The sequence below is a fragment of the Protopterus annectens genome, chromosome 3.part1, assembly GCF_019279795.1.
Source record: "Protopterus annectens isolate FY-2018-M chromosome 3.part1, PAN1.0, whole genome shotgun sequence".
NCBI classification, from domain to species: Eukaryota; Metazoa; Chordata; order Ceratodontiformes; family Protopteridae; genus Protopterus; species Protopterus annectens.
Genome location: NC_056732.1, coordinates 1,895,974,588 through 1,895,995,957, shown reverse-complemented (window position 1 = coordinate 1,895,995,957; position 21,370 = coordinate 1,895,974,588). Strand labels below are relative to the sequence as shown.

Below are 21,370 nucleotides of genomic sequence, written 5' to 3'. Positions count from 1 at the left end.
GGTGTAGTCTAAAACAGAAGAATGCCAATGAAGCTGAAAATGACGGTGTACAAGACAGTGGTGCGACCAGTACTGCTGTATGGCACAGACACCTGGGCAATAAAGGAAGAACAGTTGAAGCTAGAGGTGATGGAAATGAAGTGCCTAAGAAAGGCGGTAGGATGCACACTGTGGGACAGACGAAAAAATGAGGACACAAGAGCAGAAGCCAAAGTAGCTCCAATTGCAGAAAAGATCAAAGAGAACAGATTACGGTGGTTTGGGCACATGCATAGAAAAGAAGATAATCTGGTGAGGAAGATTTGGGACAGACAGGAAGAAAGTAAGAGGAAGCAAGGACGTCCAGCAAAGAGGTGGATGATTCTGTGAAAGAAGATCTGCGACAATCAGGCACGTGTATTGAAGAAGGCAGGAGTGTGGCACTGAATCGAGAAAGTTAGCAACAGTTAACACGATACCCTGACCCCATGCAGAAAAAATGTGAAAAAGGGAGCGGATGATGACTGCTCCGCAGCAATACATGCAATCCTTGTGGGCACCCAAGTGTGGGATTTTATGCCCAACAAGGAGCATATTTCTTGAATCCTGGTTTGTCATCCATAACTGGAGGTAAAACTAACAGTGCTACTATAAAAGCACTTAAAGGGATATGGGAAGGAAAGCTTATTTTTATTTCTTTTTTAAAAAAGTGTTAGGAAAAAAAGGAAGAAAGACTACCAGCAATGGATATAAAAAAAAGTAGAGTTGTGTACACTTACCATAAATGAAGATGTTAGAGTGTATTCACTGTTGCAGTCATTACATATGGGTAATCTGCTGGCAGGTTGCCCTCAGTCGGCCTGATTAACAAAGTCTTGGGTCCTGCATCGGTTGCTGTCCCTTCTTCCATGACGTCAGGTCGTCAGGGGTATAAAACATGCAACAGATGCCATTGCATCAGTTTTTTTTGCCCCAGATGGGGAGCAATATATACCTCCAATCAAAAACAAATACACCAAAAAGGCTTTTAAGCATAGTAAAAGAAAGGAGAGGTATAGTAAGAGAAAAACTGGGGCTGGAGGGTGGGTAACCAGGAATGCAACAGTGAATACACTCGAACATCTACATTTAGGCAAGTGTACACAACTGTACTATGTTCTTCGTGTTTCACTACTGCAGTCATTACATTTGGGTAAAATCCCAAAGCTATGGTTGGGGAGGATGGATTTATACAGCATTAGGAGCAGCTATAAAGCCCTGCAGGACAGCAGTGGCAAAGCCAGCTCTGGATTTAGAGAAGAGAGGTAAATTGTAACGTTTGGTGAACGTATGAACTGAGCTCCAGGTAGCAGCTTCTAGAATGTCTCTGGTAGGAACCCCTCAGAGAAAGGGTGCAGAAGTAGATGCAGCCCTGGTGGAATGAGATCTGATCCCCTTGGAGATAGGTTTACCATGGTGCATATAAGCAGAAACAAATACAATGGCTTATCCATTTGGAAACAAGTCCGTTTTGAAATAGCCTTTCCTTCTGCCCCTGCATCAAATGCCACCAACAGTTGTTCAGATTTTCTTGAGAGATGTTGTCCTATTTAAGTAGAATCTAAGTTGTCTGTGTACATCCAATGAATGCAGACTCCGCTTACTCTTGTTCTGTGGATTGGGAAAGAAAATTGGGAGATGGCACGAAAGATGGATTGGTCCCGACAGTCACCCTTGTCCAGATGAAAAATAATGAAAGGCTCCACTGCCATAAGAGCCTGCAATTCTGAAATCGTTCTAGCTGAAGTGACTGCTAAAAGGAAACCAGTTTTCCAGTAGAGAAATTTTAGGTCTGCAGTAGCAGCTGGCTCAAAATGAGGGAGAGTGAGTTTTTCAAAAACAAAACTGAGGTCCCATGCAGGAGTTGGTGCTCTCCTGGGAGGTCTTAAAGTTTTGGCCCCTCTGAGATACTGCTTTAGCAGAGAATGATGGAAGAGGGGAGGTTCTGTGTTGTAATAAGTTGAAATGGCACAGACATGGATTTTTATGGAAGAAAAGGATAGGCCCTTGTGAAGCATCTCAGTTAAGTATTGCAGAATCTGAGGAATATTGGGCATTGCTGTGCGTATATCTTGTGATTGGTTCCAGGCACAAAATATTTTCCATTTGTCAGCATAAGATTTTCTAGTACTAGGCCTTCTAGCCTCCAAAATGACATCCATCACAGGTTTGCTGAGGGGTGCCAAGGGTGAAATTAGTTGATTAGCCATGGTGCAAGATTCAAAGTTTAAAGGTGAGTGTGCAGAATTTGGATGTTCTGCTGAGACAGTAGGTAAGGTGTCTGAGGCAGGTGCCACTGAGGAAGGTGTGACACATTGCGCAGGAGTGGGCACCAGTGTTGGCAAGGCCAGTTTGGAGCAATCGGAATAATTTTTGGTTTGTCCAGTTTGACTTTTAGGAGAACTTTGGAGAGCAGAGGCAGAGGGGGGAAAGCATAGACTGATATGTTCTTCCAGCTGAATGAAAGAGCATCCACTTTCCAAGCTTTTTTGTGATGAATTCTTGTGCAGAATTTGCCCAACTGATAGTTCTGGGGTGAGGCAAAAAGATCTATGCCTGGGATCCCCCATTTACGTGTCAACATGTTGAAAAGTTGTGGTTCCAGTTTCCATTCGTGTGGTTCCATAAAATTTATGCTTAGTTCGTCTGCCAGAGTATTTAGCTTTCCTGGCAGGAATTGAGCTTGTAGTTGTATTTGACAGGTCAATGCAGTGTTCCACAATGCCATGGGTAGTCTGCAAAGGGGGTAGGAATGTGTACACCCCGGCTTGTTTATGTACCACATAACTGTGGTGTTGTCCATCTACCAGTAGTTGTCCTGGATGAAGGTAGCCCTTGAAGGCTGTCTGTGCATTCTGTACAGCTAGCATCTCTTTAGGATTGATATGTAGGTGTATTTGATTTGGGTTCCATTTGCCCTGTATGCACTTCCCTGCCAGATGAGCCCCCCCAAGCATAGTTTGATGAGTCTGCCCCCCCAAGCATAGTCTGATGAGTCTGTAGTCGGGGTTCGGGTGGCAGGGGGTTGAATGAATGGCAGTCTCTTGTTTTGGTGGCAGACCTCTGCCCACCATAAGAACTCTAGTTGCAGGCAAAGTATAATAGGAATCATTGTTTTCCATGCTGTGACAATGTCGACTCCATAAACTTAAGTACCACTGAAGTTTCCTCATATGCTGTCTTGCATATGGAATTAGAAGAATGCAGGAAGCCATGAACCCAAAGGCTTGCAGAATTTGTCTTGCAGATAGCAGGGTTTTTGTGGCCACCTGTTTGAAGTAAGTCACCAATTGAATTTGCTTTTCAGGCGTGAGGTAAGCCATCTGGGCAGTTGTATTCAAGCTTGTACCCAGGAATGTAATTTTTTGACAGGGTACCAATTGTGATTTCTTTTTGTTTATGGTGTACCTTAGACAAGTTAGAACCCTTTTTGCTAACGTCAGATGCTTTAGAAGAGTGTGTCCTTTGTTTTCTGCCCGAATTAGACAATTGTCCAGGTATGGATACATTTGAATATTTCTTTGCCTGCAAAATGCAATTACTGGTGCTAGGCACTTTGTGAAGACCCTGGGCGCAGTAGATAAGCCAAAGGGCAGTGCAGAGAACTGGTAATGCACGTAGCCTGCTTTGAAGCAGAGGTATCTTCTGCAAGATTCCCTGATTGGGATATGCAGGCAAGCCTCTTTTAAGTCTGGAGTTACCAACCAGGCATCTTTGCCTAGCATAGGTAGTAACTGTTTAAGAGTCAGCATCTTGAAATTTGGAATGCCCAGAAATGTGTTTAGAGTGGATAAGTCCAGAAATGGACGCCATGATTTGTCTTTTCTGGGTACCAGGAAAAAAGTCTTGAATAGAAACCTCGTCCCTTTTCCTCTTCTGGTCCTGGTCGAACAGCCCCCATGTTCATGAGGGACAGAACTTGTTTCTGGGCCTCTGCCCACTGATTTGGGGGCAGATCTGGCCATCCGTTTGGGATTGGCAACGTGTGGAAATAAAATCTGTATCCTTGGGATACTATATTTAAAACCCATTTGTCCTGGGTAATAAGTTGCCAGTTTCATGCATGAAGTGGCAGTTTTCCCCCCAAAGGGGTGGCTAAAAGGTAAGTGCTTGTTGATTGTAGAGGGAAGCCATTGAGACTGTTTACCATAGGGAGGTGACTTGCTGCTTCCAGATTTGGAGGTTGAGGCAGCCCATTGTTTTGTTCTAAAAGATCCTTGTGACTGAAACCTGGAGCCTTTGGAATGTCTTGATTTGACTTGAGCGGCTCTCGAGGTGACTGGAAAGAACCAGTTTTTAGTAGGCCAGTGCCTAATAAATCTTGGAGGTTGCACTTGTAAGAAATCTTTCACAGTTTGCATAGATTTAGCTTCATCTTCAATCTTTAACACATCTTCAGCCTTATTACCAAAAAGATGGTCCTGTTGTAAAGGAGCATCCAACAATTTTGCTTTAACATGGTCAGGCAGTTTGCTCTGAGCCAAGCATGCCTTCTTAGCACAGATCCAGTTACAGCAGCCCTGCAAGAGGCTTCCAAGGAATCAAAACCACATTGCAAATTATGTTTTCCAACTTGTTCAGCTGAATGTAATAAATCCTGCAAATCTTTATTTTCCACACAGTCAGAGATTAACATCATTTTCTGTTTAAGTAGTCCCATGATATGCTGTTGACATTTAAGTATATGAAATTGACAGTTTAAAGCCCTGATTGCCAAGGTTGCAGACATGTAAACCTTCTTACCCCATCTATCCAGCGCCCTGGAATCTCTATCAGAAGGGGAACGATTTTTGGCAGTAGAGGCCTTAATGCCCTTGGGACCCTGAGAAATGGTTTCAGGGTCAGCAATAGGATTTTTGAAAATAAATTTGTGGGAGTCAGGAACCCTGTATCATCTTTCTGGCTTACAAGGAGCCGGAGGCAGAGAATCAGGAGTCATACTAGAGTCTAAAAAAACATCAACAATGTCTACAACAGAAGGTATGGCCAAAGGCCTATGCTGAGGATGAAGAAGAAAATACCCAAGTCTCTTTTTAGATTCAGAGAAATCCTGACTTTCCCAGTGGAAATGTTCCCTTAAGGTATGTAAAGTTTCCCCCAAAGAAAAAAACCCTCAGGGGGAGAAGCAGAAGAAATGGAATCTTCTGCCTCAGAGTCCTCATAAGTAGGAATAGACAAATCCTGTTCATCAGAAGAGTCAGAAGAAATAGAATCCTGTTCAGAAGATTCATAGTATTGTCTTGCCTAGGCCTCTTAGAAGGAGGGGGTTTGGCTACCCGTGATTAGAGTAATTAAACCTTCAGCCATTTTGATCATTTGGTTTTTTTTTTTAGGTATAGGGGCCTGCACATGTGGCCCAGGCATCTGTTTTTTAGACCTAAATTTAGATTTTGGCCTTAGTTTTGAAGATGGCATCGGTCTAATATACAAATCTGTAGGCCTGAAAACACCCTCAGAAGCCGGTGCCTGCACAGTGGCTCCGGACCAGTTAGAAACATCCGCGGGTTCCATAATTGAAGCATCGCGTGGCATACCAGACTCTGAATGGGTCTCAGTAGAGGCCTGCAAATTAGAAGTAGCAGATATCAGGGGCTGCGAAAGTGCCTCACCGAGTACCGGCGACTGGCTTAGGAGAAGCATCGTCGCCAGTTTTGGACCTCGATGGCCTGTCTCTTTCTTTGTGTTTTTTAGGTATTCCGGTAGTCCGATTGTTAACCAATGATATTTCTGGATAATTAAATCTTGAGCCAAAATATTTAGAAGCAAAAATATACCAACATTTAATCGTGTGTTGATTAAATTTAGCACAAAACCGACAGCAAGGCACGTTCTGGTGAGGGCTTAGGCAAGGAATACAGTACAAATGAAAATCCTTGAGGTATTTGCTTCCCACAAGTAATGCAATTATTAACTTTTACTGACATCAGTAAGGAGCAAGAAAAAGTTTCCCCAATGGGGTACTTAGCTTTTAGTTGAAGACTTCCGTTCTGAAACTCGAAAACTAAAATTTCAAACTGCTTCTGGTTCGGGCACTGCGCGGCAAGAAAGACTGATGTAATGGCATCGGCTGCATGTTTTATACCCCTGACAACCTGACGTCATGGAAGAAGGGACAGCAACTGACGCAGGACCCAAGACTACCAGGACGACTGAAGGCAACCTGCCAGCAGATTACGCAAATGTAATGACTGCCAACAGTGAAACACATAAAACATCTTCCCTATGTCATAGGGTAAAGAATAGAACGCAAACTATGACAAAAAAAGGGAAATACTATAAATATAGGAACAAACCTGATGCTATAGCGTAACACTAGAGGGAGGTTGAGAAGGAAAAGGAGGAAGAATTATCTAGGCAAGACATCAAAAACACTTATGAATCACAGAAAAGATCACTGGAGAGAAGGACCCACGTCGAAGCAAGATGGTGGCAAATTAGGCCTGAGGTACTGAAGATGGTTAAGGGCATTATGGGTAGAGGAAGGAGCTTGAGAGTTGGATCCAAAGTGTATAGTATGTGGCCAAGTTGGATCCAAGGACTGGATCCAAACTAATTTGTTGTTAAAAAATTATGCCACCACCAGGTCTGTATATTTCAGTCTAAAACTTACCTCACAGACACAAGGTACACGGTTTGATTTTTACCTTTAAAGGGAAATTGGTAAGGCTTAAAATGGCCTGGAAAAGCAGTTAGCCCAGTACTTACCTATGAAGTCAAGGGCATGGCAAAGCCATCTACTACTAACAGCACAAAACACAGCTCCCATTCCACCTATTTCAAACTGTTGTTCATGCATAAAATACTTTGTAAAGTCTTTAAACCACGGACAAAAGGAAAACGAACCAAACCAATAAAACAAAGAGCGAGGTCCTTGTCAGAAGCTGCTGCCTTAACGTTTATTTAAAACAAAACTTCTTCAGAGAGTAAAAAAACAAACAGTTAAGCCTAAGCTCCATTTAAAAACACTAACAAGAGGAAATGACATCATCAAATTTCCTCAAGCAACAATCAATATTTTAAAAACTCTTAAAGATGTCAACGCTAATACATATTTAAACAGCACAGACATCCCTATCAATAAGTACAATACATATAAATGGTATGGCAAATATAAAAAAAGTTTAAAAATGTTAACGAGATATTTACAACATTATAATGTGTGAATGCAACTCGCACAAGTCAGACCAACTACCTTAACAAAATTAAAAGCAAGGTATACATGTATATGTTTTTAAACATGTGTAAATATAAATTCCTTATAAAATACCTTTACAAACCTAAGGAATAACCTAACCCTAGGTGAGAATGGCAAAAGCTTTGTTTAAACACTGTACCAAATTCTCATTATGTAGGTACATTTTTATATATATTTTCACATAATACACCTACTCACTACGCCTGTTAAAGACCTACAAATCAACTATATTTTTAAACGTAAACTACCTGAGGTCAATCACCTTAGGTAACTTTTTAATTTTAAAACTGGGGCTATATTACAGTTACTATTTAACCCTGGATCGCAAAATAACTGCCATTCTAGCTCCCTGTTTTCTAAAATCAGTGAAAAAGGACCTCCCCTGATTTTTATTGGAACATGATCAATAGCCATAAATTGGAAACTATGGCCAGGATTTGTACCTATGTGCTTCGCCAAAGCATTTTCACACTTGTTGTTTTTATTATTCGATCCCTTTACCTATGTCACAACAATTGCACATATCTGGTACTTCCTGTCCCTAATCATAAATGTTTCACCTACCTTCACCTCTTGGCAGTACCTACAAAACCCACATTTAAACATCCCTTTTCTCTTATAAAAGGAATTCGGGGATATCTCTCTCTGTAGTAATTCCTTAAGATTATTAGATCTCTTAAAAATAAATCTTGGTTTACTACCTAATTTTTCAACCAAATGTGAGTTCGTAGATATAAAGTGCCAGCTTTTGTGTATAATGGACAGGATACCCTTAGAGTTCCTACTGAATGTAGTAATGAAACTCAAGGAGTAATCAATATCTTCACCTACTTGTGCAATAATCCCTTCCTCATTGCCATCTTGTTCACTACCCGTTGAAGTTCCGTTGGTAGATGGATCACTAGTAGTAGGCCTACATTGACATAGTAGGGGCTTATAAAAGCCACTAATCCTTTTTCTACTGACCTCACCAATCAGATCACATAACAATTGGTCGGGGTATCCCCGATTACTGAACATTGTTCTTAACAATTCACATTCTTTGTCGAAATCCGAGATAGTACTACACATTCTTCCAGCCCTCACCAATTGCCCTTTTACAATAGATCTTTTCTGTCTATATGGGTGGAAACTGGAAAAGTGTAAAAATGCGTTACAATATGTATGTTTTCTGTACACTGTTGACGTTAAACATTGGCCTATAAGATCCTTTTCTAGTTTAACGTCAAGGTAATCTATTACTCTGGTAGAAAACTTTGATGTGAATCTTAAAAACTCAGTAATTGAGTTAATAGTGTCCACAAAGGCTGTGGCTTCCAGTTCAGTGCCCCTAAACAGGATGAAAATGTCATCCAGGAATCGTGTATAATAAAGGACAGGCTCCATTAGGCCTGGAATCATCTTTAAAATGTTGGCTTCCCAGTATCCCATAACATAATTTGCTACCCCACCCCCACATGGAGAGCCCATCGCGACACCACATTTTTGGAGAAAGAAGTCGCCATTAAATGTAAAATAGTTAGATGTTAATACAATGTTTAACAGTTCTGTTACAAGGTCGACTTCAAGTTTGGAAGCTCCAAAACCTTCGAGCATGGACCCTGTCCACTCCACCGCTTCTTGGTGTGGTATTGAAGTGTATAGATCAGTAACATCAATGGTCAAAAAATTGTTGTTATCATTATACAAAATGCCATTGATGTTCTCTAGAAAAAACCAGGAATCCCTACACAAACTAGTAATCCCTTTAATATATTTATCCAAAATTTTTGTGATGAGTTTGGAACAGGGATAAATGATCGAGGACCTGCCATCGATCAGTGCTCTCATAGGGGGGTCCTGGATGCTTTTATGGATTTTAGGGATCCCAAACATGGCAGGAATTTTTGGAAAGTTAATATCCATATAGTTGTATAAATTGATATCTATTTTTCCTGCCAAAAAAAGGTCCCTAAAGTAGCCTCTTATCCTCTGGATGCTACCATTAACCTCACTTTTAGATGACTTCACATATGCATCTGTGTCCAATACCTTAGCCATTTTCTCATTATATGTAGTATTATCAAATAGGACAAGACCCCCACCCTTATCAGGTTTTAATAAACGGATGGGCAACCGACAAATCTCATCTAAAAGTAACATTTGCTCCTTGGAAATATTTGAGTTAATTTCACCAAACTTGTCATTACTATTAACCGCAAGAAATCTGAAATCCATTTCACAAATTCTCTCAAATAACTCCAAGGTGTTATGTAAAGGGGGGTTAAACACACTGGGTAGCTTCATCACAGGCAGACTTTCACCAGGAATGGTCACATTTTCAGTGCCATTCTGTTGGTTAAAGAGAAGTTTTAAATTCATCTTTCTCACATAACATTTTAACTCTATTAATTCCTTAGAGATACTACCAGAATAATTTGGGACAAAGGAATTCCCAAGAGCTAACAATTCTATTAGCTGAGCATCAAGTATAATCTCAGAAAAATTATAGATTTTAAAGTCTCCTTTTTTGTTTTTAAGGATAACCGGATATTCAAGGGAGATAGGTGAACTAGGTGAAACATCCTGATCAGGGGACAGTATAGACACTACTGGAGAGAGTTCCGTGTTCATTATAGAATTTAATTCTTCCTCCTGTTCCCATAGGTCTTGTTGCTGCGTTGCCCTAAAAAACTTCTACCATGTTGGTAATTGCCAGGGTTTTTACTAATAGCAGAGCCCTGTTGGTAGTTACCAGAATTAGCACTATTTCTAGTTGCAGCTTTTATTCTGTTGCTCCGTCTTAGTCCTGGATTATCACCATCAATATTTTCTTCTGTGATGTCATCCAGGTCATCCCTGTCACCACCCATGTCTGTACTTTGACTGACATTAATATTGCCTGTCCGTATGTTATTGGGACCCTTAAGTCTGGGATATGCCTCATTTTTAGAATAAGCTTCCCTGTCCCTAACTAATTTTTTATTTTTACCTGCCTTTAATTTTACCAATAGTGTGTCAATGCTAGATAAAATCCGACCATAGTCAAATTTGTATCTAGTGAAGTCCAAGTCAAGCTTTATATCCCTATCTAGGCTATTTATTTAATTCACCAACAAGTCAATGTGTAATAAGTAATGTTTAACAATAATTTCCAATAACTGCACTCCTTGCTGTTGAAAAAGTAGTTCTAAATCATTACAAAATGCTTGGTCAACAATTAACGTAGAAGGCACAAAATTATTTCGCAGTCCTTTAGGGATTAATTTTTCTGTAATGCATTGTTTAAAATAAGCAGACTCCAGTTGTAATTTCTTCAATTTAAGGAGTTTAGAGTCAAATAGTTTTAATTTGTCAGCTAAACATGTACTGCTGGTACCTGAACCCTCACTACCAGCCGACATACCTTGCTGACAAAAGGACAAGTTGTCAGTGTCCAAAAGCCAACCCTCAAGGTCTGGTAACCCAAAATTGGTCCCATCACGTCCATTGTCCAAACGTTGAGTAGGTCTATTAGTCATTACTGCCCCAGCAAAAGAAACGGGGCGTCGTGTCCTCACCTCTCCTTCTAAACTGACACCCGATAAGGGAAAGGAGTTATCGCTACTGTCCTCTCGTGTCAAATTAATGTTCCCAGATGGTTGGATTCGATCCGGTTGAGCTGCTGGGATCCAGTCATCAATGCTACCTTGGCTATGCCCGGCTGTGTTTAAACCACCGGAAGAACCTACCAAAGGTGCACGGAAAGTAGCCTGAAAGTCGTCCATTCTCGAGTTAAGTTGGTCAAGTCTGGCCGATAAACCAGCCAGCACGCCAGCTAGGTCCACACCATTACTGTCGGAATCGCTCGCCATCACAGAGCTGGGATATGCTGCAGGACAAACAGGAGTCTCGCCCAAAAAAACCTCAAACCACGGACAAAAGTAAAACGAACCAAACCAATAAAACAAAGAGCGAGGTCCTTGTCAGAAGCAAACCCAACTCGATTGCTGCCTTAACGTGTTTATTTAAAACAAAAACGTTTTCGCCACGGAAAACCGTAGCTTCTTCAGAGAGTAAAAAAACAAACAGTTAAGCCTATTTCAATTTAAAAAAAAAATAAAGAAATGACATCATCAAATTTTCCTAAAGCAAAAATCAATATTTAAAAAACTCTTAAAGATGTCAGCAGCTACATACAATACATACAGCACAGACATCCTATCAATAAGTACAAAACACATATATATAATATAAAAACAATAAAAAAAAAAAGTTTAAATTTAACAACAGATATTTATGTAGATACAACTCGTGAAAGCAGAAACAAGACTACCTTAACAAAATTAAAAGCAAGGTATTCCTTAGGTTTGTAAAGGTATTTTAGAAGGAATTTATATTTACACATGTTTAAAAACATATACATGTATACCTTGCTTTTAATTTTGTTAAGGTAGTTGGTCTGACTTGTGCGGTTGCATCTCACAACATTATATAATGTAAATATCTCAAGTCATCATTTTAAACTTTTTATATTTGCCATACCATTTATATGTATTGTACTTATTTGATAGGGATGTGTGTGCTTTAAATATGTATTAGCTGACATCTTTAAGAGAAATATTGATTGTTGCTTGAAATTTTTGTAAAGTCTTTGTATGACAACAGTATGCAAATGTTTTACGTTGCAAAAGTGCACACATTCATGCATACACAAACATACAAGCCATATTACAACTCCAATGGAAGTTCATTTTAAATGCATACATTCTGGCTGAAATGACCACAAGGGTCTTAACAGCTGACGTACATCAGTGGTACCATTTTTTACAATACAGTACAATTGAGACCATCATTAACAGAAGATGCTTCATGTACAAGGAAACTGGTGCAGAACAGCTGCTTATTACGTGGAAATTAGCAACAGCCACATTTCCACATGGACTTCCAAGATTTCCTCAGGACATAGCTTGCCCCCCAACACACAACCTAGGACATGAGTGGGACATATGGCTAAAAGCCACCACCTACCCTTCCTCAAAAAAGAAGTCTACTCTTAAGTATATCTCAGGGCAAATAATGTCACAGCCTTCAGTCTGTAAAGTACATAAAGACTAAATACATTTATTTTTCCAAGATTTAATATTAAGAACTTTACTAGAATGGTAGACCTTGGAGGGGTGCACTGAGGCGTTCCACAAGTAATATATTGGAGTATTGATTTTTTTTTTTCTATTAATGATTTTGTTGCTGCGTGTACTTTACAAAGAACAGTGAAATGATGGCCACTAACAGGATGTGAACCCAGCTCTGTGGCTTAAGAATATAAAGCCCTGACCATGACATAAGTTACAGTAGTAGGACCAGCATTGTACAAGTTGGTGGGTTGCACAGCTGATGCCAGCTCATTCATCCTTATAAGTTCATAGGTGTGTAGTAGGCTAATGGCCCTGGGGCCTTTACAAGCCTGGCCATAGGATTACCCTGGCATAGTGCCATCAGACCTTAGTTCCCAGTGCCTCTGTCGAGTAGAGCCACTGGTGTTATCCCCCGGGCGAATTTTGTTACCCAGCCACTCATCATGATTTCTCTTGAAGGTCAGCAAGGTGCTCTGCTTTACATGTATGGTATGTCTGTTCCATAGCATAGGCAGTCTCTGGGTTATGAACCTGTCCCTCCAGCATGTTCTGTTAATTGTGGTAATGAGGTTGAGGTCTCTGGACCGTGCTGTACAGAGGGATAGGGATTTATTTAGATGTAGCATTTCTAACAGAGCTGGATCAGACATGGCTTTGTAAGTCAGGCAGAGATCGCCTCTAAGTAGGCGACATGAGACAGAAAATAGTTTTTTAGTCTGTCCATACAGGATAAGTGTTTAAGGCCTAGGTTCCTCTTAGTGAGGTACTTTTACGGCCTCTCCAGTTGTTGCAGGTGTCTAGTGAGGTACATGCTAAATAGGACATTGTACTCTATGACTGGCCTAATGAGGCAAGAGTAGAGGGAGACAATGACCTCTTTCTTCCTGGATGCAAAACCCTTAGCAATTAGATGTGCCACATAGGACTTTCTGACCACAGTGGCAATGTGGTGATCAAGAGACAGGTTGCGGTCAGCCTGCGTTTCCAGATCTCTTATAATGTCTTCTGTGTTCAGTGAACTACCATCAATGTAGTAATTCATGGGAACCGGGTTTTTTCCCCAAAGGGGATGGCTACACATTTTTTGGCATTGAGCTTGGGAAAGAAAGGGGTGGTTCAGATCTGCAACACTTTCAAGAGAAGGCTTGCAACAGCTGGACAGCAACAAAATACTGAAAATATGGGTTTAGTACTAGTACTACCAAGATGGTGATGGCACTACCTAGATGATGGTAGCTCTCAAAGTATGTAGGTGGGTACAGCATACCTCTCAAGTGTACCTCATTACGAGGAATGTACCTCATCTGGGGTCAAAGTTCATGTTCCTTGAAGTTCCACATTGAAAGACTGTCACAAATTCAATTCAGTGTTAGGATTTTTTTTTTTTTTTTAAGTGAAATCCATGATAAATAGAAATTAAGCATATTAATTCATTAAAAGATCTTCTTTATAAGTAAAACCAGCATAATTTAACCATCCTATGGTCTTCCCTAGTAGAAGTTGTTAGTAAGCCATTAGTATGTGTTCCACATTTTGCCCATTTGTTCCACATTATGAGGGATAGTGTTCCTCATTTTGGAGATGGAAGGTTGAGAGCTATGGGGTACAGTCATAACCTGGCGGAGGATGCAGCAATCCTCAAGGTGATGAAAACTGCCCACATTACCATCTAGGGCCAAGACTTGAAAGAAATACCCTGACTCCCTGCATCTGAATGAAGGTCTGTGAGGATGAGGGTGTTGTACAGTTCCCCCAGCCTCAGAAAAGTTACTGCCTAGTCCTGTAGCATGGTCTCTGGTGAAGCCTCACAATCACAAGCTCACCTCCTGTACTGCTGTCAAAAAAAAATCTCCCAGTGGCAGGAGCAACAAAGAGATCAATGCTGAAATTGGCCTAATGATCACTGGAGAATGACAGAGCTAAGAAAAGAAAAATACAACAAATAAAATTGAAATAAAATAAACAGTAACAGAAAAATCAACCTCCTTGAAAACTAAGAAAATGGAAGGCTAGGACCTATGATATACTGGGACTACAAGAGGTTCTGAAATAAATGAGTTCAAGTGCATGTAAAACGACTTGAATCCCTGTATGAATCATTACTATTCAAAGCATCGCTTAAGCTCCAAAATGCAGGATATAGTTGGAGATCTGGATCTCCCTAAAGAGGGAGACTGACATGAAGGGGAACACGGTCGAACTGGAGACCAGCTCCGAACCAAAATATCCGTGACCGGCTCTAAAAGGCTGGGAGCCGATACAGACTTAAGTCAATACACCACCTTCTGTCGGCACCAAAGCCAATGGAGCCGAAGGAGAAGCTGTTCTAACAACTTTCTCTGGTGGCTCCAAAGAAACAGCCGGAGCACGCTTCTTAGCAGTCTTTTTGTCCTTTTTAGCTGGAGAGGATACGGCACTGGAAGACTTAGCCAAGTCTTCCTCGAAGGACTGTTTAAGCAGTCCTTTCAGGATGAGCTTGTTCTTCCTCTCCTGAAGCATGTGGGGACTGAAGGAATGACAAAACAAGCAGGACTCTTGGAGGTGAATAGCCCCCAAGCTGTACACGTAACACAGAGTGCCCATCAGTCAAAGACATTTTATTGTTGCATTCAATATACTTCTTAAAGCCCGAAGGCCTGTGTTTCTTAGAATCCTTAGACATGCTGTATAAGGAGTATACACACACACACACACACACACACACACACACAGACCAGCTGAAAACCACATTTACACACAAAAAAACCTAACTAAACCCTGTGTGTGAAACTAGAGCCTCTAACTAAAACAGCCTAGTAACAGACGGGAACAAAAACTAAAGGGAAAACTAGATCCTCTAATTTAAACGGGCCTAGCCTGGGGAAAATAAGGCAGGATAACACCACTATCAGACGACAAAGACACTAAAAAGTTACAAGTAAAAGAAGCACAACACAAAGAGACGATACGGAAACAATGGGGAAGACTAGGTCCTCTAACTGAAACGGGCCTAGCCCGTGAGAAGAAAGGGAGAGGACGGGATACCAAAAAACAGCCAACGAAAAAGGAGACACAACCAGCCAGAGAGACACACACACAGTAGCTATGAAATTAGCCTTTTTAGATCAACAAATATCCAAAACTTTTAGAAAAAGTATACTTGGCCACGCCCAAAAGCGAGGCCATGTCTGAGCGTAACGAGCGACAAATGAGATCTGGGGAATGGGCCTTTTGCATGATGGGATACCGCTTAGCCACGAGCCAACTGAAGACGCTAGAGTATGGCCGAGTAGGAGCAAAGGTTCGGTTCTGAACCCAGGGGTAAGAATGAAGGCGAGATTAGACTATATAACATCCTACATTTGAGCCTCCGCCTAGTGATTTGGGGGTAGGTCCGGCCAACCGTTTGGGGTTGGTAAGGGGTGGAAGTGAAATCTGTATCCTTGGGAAACTATATTTAGAACCCATTTATCCTGGGTAATGAGTTCCCAATTTTTTGCATGCAGAGCGATCTTTCCCCCTAAAGGAACAGTCAGTTGAGCAGGGCTTGGAAGGTTTAAAGTTAAAAGTCATTGAGGGAAGTGGGAGCCCCCCACTGCTTAGTCCTGTGAGCACCCTGGGGCTGGAGTCTGGGTGTTCTGCTGGTTCCGAGTTTGGACTGAAAAGGCCTGGAAGAGGCAGGAAAGGACCAATTCTTAGAGGGCCAATGCGTACTAAATCTGGGAGGTTGCACTTGCAGGAAATCTTTAACAGTTTGCATAGATTTATCTTTTTCCTCCATCTTTTTAAGTACTTTTTCTGCTTTGTTGCCAAACAGGCAGTCATGGTTTAAGGGAGCATCCAGTAATTTAGCTTTAACATGATCTGGCAAACATTGCTCCTTAATCCAAGCATGCCTTCTAAGTACAGACCCAGTGACAGCAGCCCTGCAAGATGCCTCTAATGAATCAAAACCACACTGCAAAGTATGTTTTCCCAATCGTTCAACAGAATGCATTAAATCCTGTAATTCTTTATTTTCAGCACAGTCAGGAATTATCATCATTTTCTGTTTAAGCAATCCAATAATATGGTGCTGATACTTCAACATATGAAAATGGCAGTTTAAGGCCCTAATGGCTAACGTTGCCGAAGTGTATACCTTCTTACCCAATCTATCCAGCGTCCTGGAATCTCTATCAGGGGGGGTAGGATTTTTAGCAGTAGTGGCCTTAATACCCTTGGGTCGCTGTAAAATGGTCTCAGGATCCACAGTGGGATTTTTTAAAGAGGAACTTGTGAGAATCAGGCACCCTGTAATACCCATCAGGTTTTCTGGGAGCAGGAGGTAAGGTGTCAGGGGCCAGGCTAGACTCCAAGAAGGCATCATCTACAATGTCCAGTACAGGAGGGATAGCTAAAGGCCTGTGTTGAGACAGGAGTAAGAATTCCCTAAGCCTCTTTTTGGAGTAGAGTAATCCTGGCTTTCCCAGCAGAAATGCTCCCTAAGAGTATGCAAGGTTTCACCAAAAAAGAGAAATCCTCTGGAGGGGAAGCAGAAGGAATAGAGTCCTCTGCATCAGAATCCTCATAGGTAGATAAGGGCAAATCCTGGTAATCAGAAAAAACAGAAATTTCAGAATTCTGATCGGAAGAATCAGAAGGAAATCAGTTCTAGGTCTCAGAGAGAAGGGTGGCTTCCCCTGATTAGAGTAATAAGGTCTTCAGCCAATCTTATCATTTATTTTTTAGGCATAGGGGCCTGACTATGCAGTCAGGGCATCTATTTTCTGGGCATGGATCGAGTTTTAGGCCTTGAAGAAGAAGAAGATGGGAGTCTGTTTAATATGCAAGTCAGTAGGCCTGAATACATCCTCAGAAGCCAGTGCCTGCACAGCAGCTCCGGACCCATCCAAGGTAGAGACATCCACAGGTTCCACAGTCAAAGAAGCATCTCGCGGCATACCGGACTCCGAATGGGTGTCAGTAGAGGCCTGTGAATTTGAAGTAGTGGGTATCAGGGGCTGCGAAAGCACCTCACCGAGTACCGGCGAACTGGCGACTAGTTTAGGAGAAGCTTCGTCTGCAGCTTTGGACCTATGTTGTCAGTCTCTTAATCTTCCCATTTTTTCGGAATGCCGGTAGTTGGGTGGCTTACCGAAGCCATTTCTGGATAATTGAACAGAGTACCAAAATATATAGATGCGAAAATGAACAGGCGACTAATAGTACGAGGTTTGAATAAGGCACAAATCAGACAGCGAGGTATGTCGTGGTCTGGGCCTAGGCAAGGAATGCAGTACGAATGAAAATCTTTATGAGGTATTTGCTTTCCACAAGAAATACAATTGTTATCTTTTAATGACATCAGTTTAGAGCAAGAAAAAGATTCTCCAACGGGGTACATAGCTTAGTTGAAGACTTTGGATCCAAAACTCGAAAATGAAATTTCAGGAGTCGGCCGACCGGCACTTGCAAACTGCTTCTGCTTCATGCACCGCACGGCAAGAAAGATGTAATGGCGTCGACTGCATGCTTTATACCCCTAACTACCTGACGTCATGGAAGATGAGACGGCAACAGACGCAGGACCCAAGACTTTGATAATCAGGCCGACTGACTGCTACCTGCAAGCAGATAACCCAAATGTGATGACTGCAACAGTGAAACACTAAGAACATTGATTGGTCGGATTAGAGAAGGAGCTGAAATTGGCAGACTAGTAGAAAGGTGGGCTTCCTCATTTGAAGGGGTAGCAGCTGGAAGAAACCCCATCTGTATCTGCGCCAAGAGGAATCTCCTCATCATTCTGTTTATGTCAGCTTCAGTCAAACTTCTAGAAGAACGAGAGGAAGCTAGGGCTGGGGACTGTGCCGGTGTTCCAAAAAGGGAGAAGGTACTCTGGAAGGTACCAGATCCAAAATTGGTGAGTATCTGGTTCTGGGTAAGAGTCTCTAATCCAAAGTGCTCGAATCAGAGGAGAGTTTTGTCGGATCCAATGGCGATAGAACCGCAGAGGCCTTCGTATCCAGTTTATGTTTAGTCTTTGGCAGCTCAGAGGATAATGGAGTCAAGAATCCTAAAGGTTTGAGAGACTCAGTGGAAGGCTCCTTAGATTCTGATTTGGAGGACTGAGCCCTAGCAACAGCTTCTGAGATAGAAGTCAAAAGTAATTCTTTCAAAATAAGTTTATTTTTTTCTGTCAGCAACTGCATGCGGATTAAAGTTTTTGCAAATAGCGCAATCAACTTAAGACGGTCTGAGCCCAGGCAATATACACAAAGTGCGAGTGTCAGACAAAGGAAACTTGTGCCCACACTTTTGGCACTTCTTAAAAACCATAGGGCCTTTTTCTGACATCCCGACACACTACAACAAAAAAAAATTGAATAGTAGGAAAGTGGCTTTTTAAAAAAAAAAATGGAAAAAAGGATAGTGAGAAAGAATCCGACAAAGGTACCAAAAATTGCACAAAGTGTAAAATGAAGAAAAAAGAGAGAACAATACCACCTATGGTATTAAAGAACTACATGTGGTGTAATTAAAGAGAGAATTAACTATTAGTAAAATTTGAAAAGTTAATATTAAAACACTTATTTTTAATGAATCGCTCAAGAGCTCAAAATAACCACATCTAATCAAGAAAACGGCAGATAAGATCTGGGGTATGTTAGGGGTTGGTGCATTGTGGGTAATGGACGAGCTCAAGAGTTTTTTGATGGCCATGAGCTAAAGTAATGGCCAAGTCGAATCAGAGGATCAAAGTCAAACCCAACAGTTGAGGACAGAATGAAAATTGACATCAGATTAAACATTTGGATTATTAAACTCTTATCACCTTGCATATACAGGTCTAATGTTAGCACTGAAAGAAAATATGCAGAGGCTAGACAGCATTTTGTTAAACCAAACAGTAGACTTTATAAATGAGGTCAACAAAGAAATGGCAGTCCAAAAAGAGTAATAAGTAGAACATATAAAGCAATATTACAGTTTAAAAGATAAAACAGTATTAATGTAAAGACACCATGGTATGAACATTCAACTAGACATTATAGATAATAGCTGGAAGAAAATGCTAAATATACACCTATAAAATGGTTGCTACTATAGCAATAACCCACGCCTGGGTGTGGGTAATGCTAAATTTACCCACGGTTGGCGTGGTTTGGTCCCGGTGACCAAACAAAGCCAACCGTGGTAATTTAGCCATTACCCACACCCAGGCATGGGTTATTGCTATTATACCATGACATTATTTAAGAAAAGAAACCGTTACCTTTCTTAAATAATGGCATAGTATAATGCCTGTTTACTGCCCTTCCGCAGATGTCTGGCATCCGCGGCAGTTCTGATGTACTGCGCGCCTGCGCAGTACATCAGAGCTGTGGGCAAAAGCAACGGAGAAAGCAAGATCTCCGTTGCTTTTTTAGTGTCTCGCTATGTTAAATGAGTTTAACATAGCGAGACAGTTTTAAAATAAGCAACGGTCTCGCTATGTTAAACTCATTTAACATAGCGAGACACTAAAAAAAGCAACGGAGATCTTGCTTTCTCCATTGCTTTTTTTTTTAAACACTGTCTCGCTATGTTAAATGGGTTTAACATAGCGAGACAGCTTTAAAATAAGCAACGGAGATCTCAGTTGCTTATTTTAAAGCTGTCTCGCTATGTTAAACCCATTTAACATAGCGAGACAGTGTTTTAAAAAAACGAGTTATACTAATGGAAAAAAGTCCGGGCGACCGGACCTTTTTCCATTAGTATAACTCGATTTACAACGGGCATGCTGGCCAATCAGCGTGCACGTTTTGGGGGGGTCATGGTATAATAACAATGAATACTGAAATAAGTGTACCATGTACAGAGACTGCAGTATACATCAAAACTGGAAGCTTTTCATAAAGTAATTATATTACATACATAATATAATATGCAGATGATTCCACTCATTTGCATATATGACAACATGGTACACCTCCAAAAAATTACACAGAAGGCTTTAACACTCACTGAAACATAGCTTCGTAACAACTCATACTCAACCCTAAAATACCAAACTACTACTACTTTTCCGCAAGTCCCCCTCTCATAAAAAAAATAAAATTTCAAGTCCTCTCTCCTGACAATACAGCCACTGAAGTCACTTCTCATAGCAAATTATTAGGGGTGATAGTGGATAAGCTTACTTTCAACCTGCATATTCAAATTCAAAATTCCATAAGGAAAAACTCATCAAAAACTAGGGATGCTTTACAGTGCCAAAACTTTCTTTCAGACTGTGATGCTGCCAGCCAAGCTAGCTGGAATTTTGTAAATGATTCTGTGCTGTTTGTGAATACTGCTATGATTTATACAGAACTGTATGTTATGTACTGAACTTCAAGAATGTAACCACAGTGTATCCTACTGGGAAAGAACAGAAACGTATATAAACTATATATCTTTGTATGTTTTAATAGTAGAAGCCGGAACATAGAGTTAACCTGCAAGGCTTCAAGAAAATAAGTTGAAATTATAAGTGCTTTACGATGTCTAGAGCTAGAAGTTTCTTTCTATTGTCTTGGAGAGAAGTAATTACTAGGTCTAAAATGTAAAATTATTTGTTTTATGACTAAGTTCTAGGCAAACATCAGAGAGACTTGTTAAATTTTAAGTTTGTTAGCCTGGGAACAGAAAGCAGGTGACAGAGTGATGTCATTCGAGCTAACCCAGCAGTAATGATTATTAATTTAAGAACTCCTTCACAGAAAGCCTGTGCATTTTGCATCTCGTCTTGGATCTAAAAACATCCACTAATTATCAGCACTACATTTGCATTGCTCTGTAAGTTAATTAGGGCACAGTTTCTTTTAGAGATAGTTAGGAATATAGTAAAGATTACTTTAGATGTTTTCTATTTATTTGAGACTGCCCTGCAATGTTGTTTTAAAAACACTTCCTGTGATTCTGAACTCTGCAGTTACTGTGTTGTTTGAGTATTGTCTTATTCTTTTTTTTTATTTATTATTAAATACATTTAAGTCTATCTTTGTGGCTGATATTTGTGAGACATATCTAAGCTCTTTTCGTGTACTTGCACGGCTATTGGGAGTGGCCTGTG

At 40.8% G+C, this 21,370-nt stretch overlaps 1 protein-coding gene across 1 annotated transcript in view; it reads right to left on the bottom strand.

The window, feature by feature from the left end:
- The window catches only part of LOC122797951, a 209,002-nt gene that overhangs the window by 4,989 nt on the left and 182,643 nt on the right, over window positions 1-21,370 (bottom strand). The window lies entirely within an intron of this gene.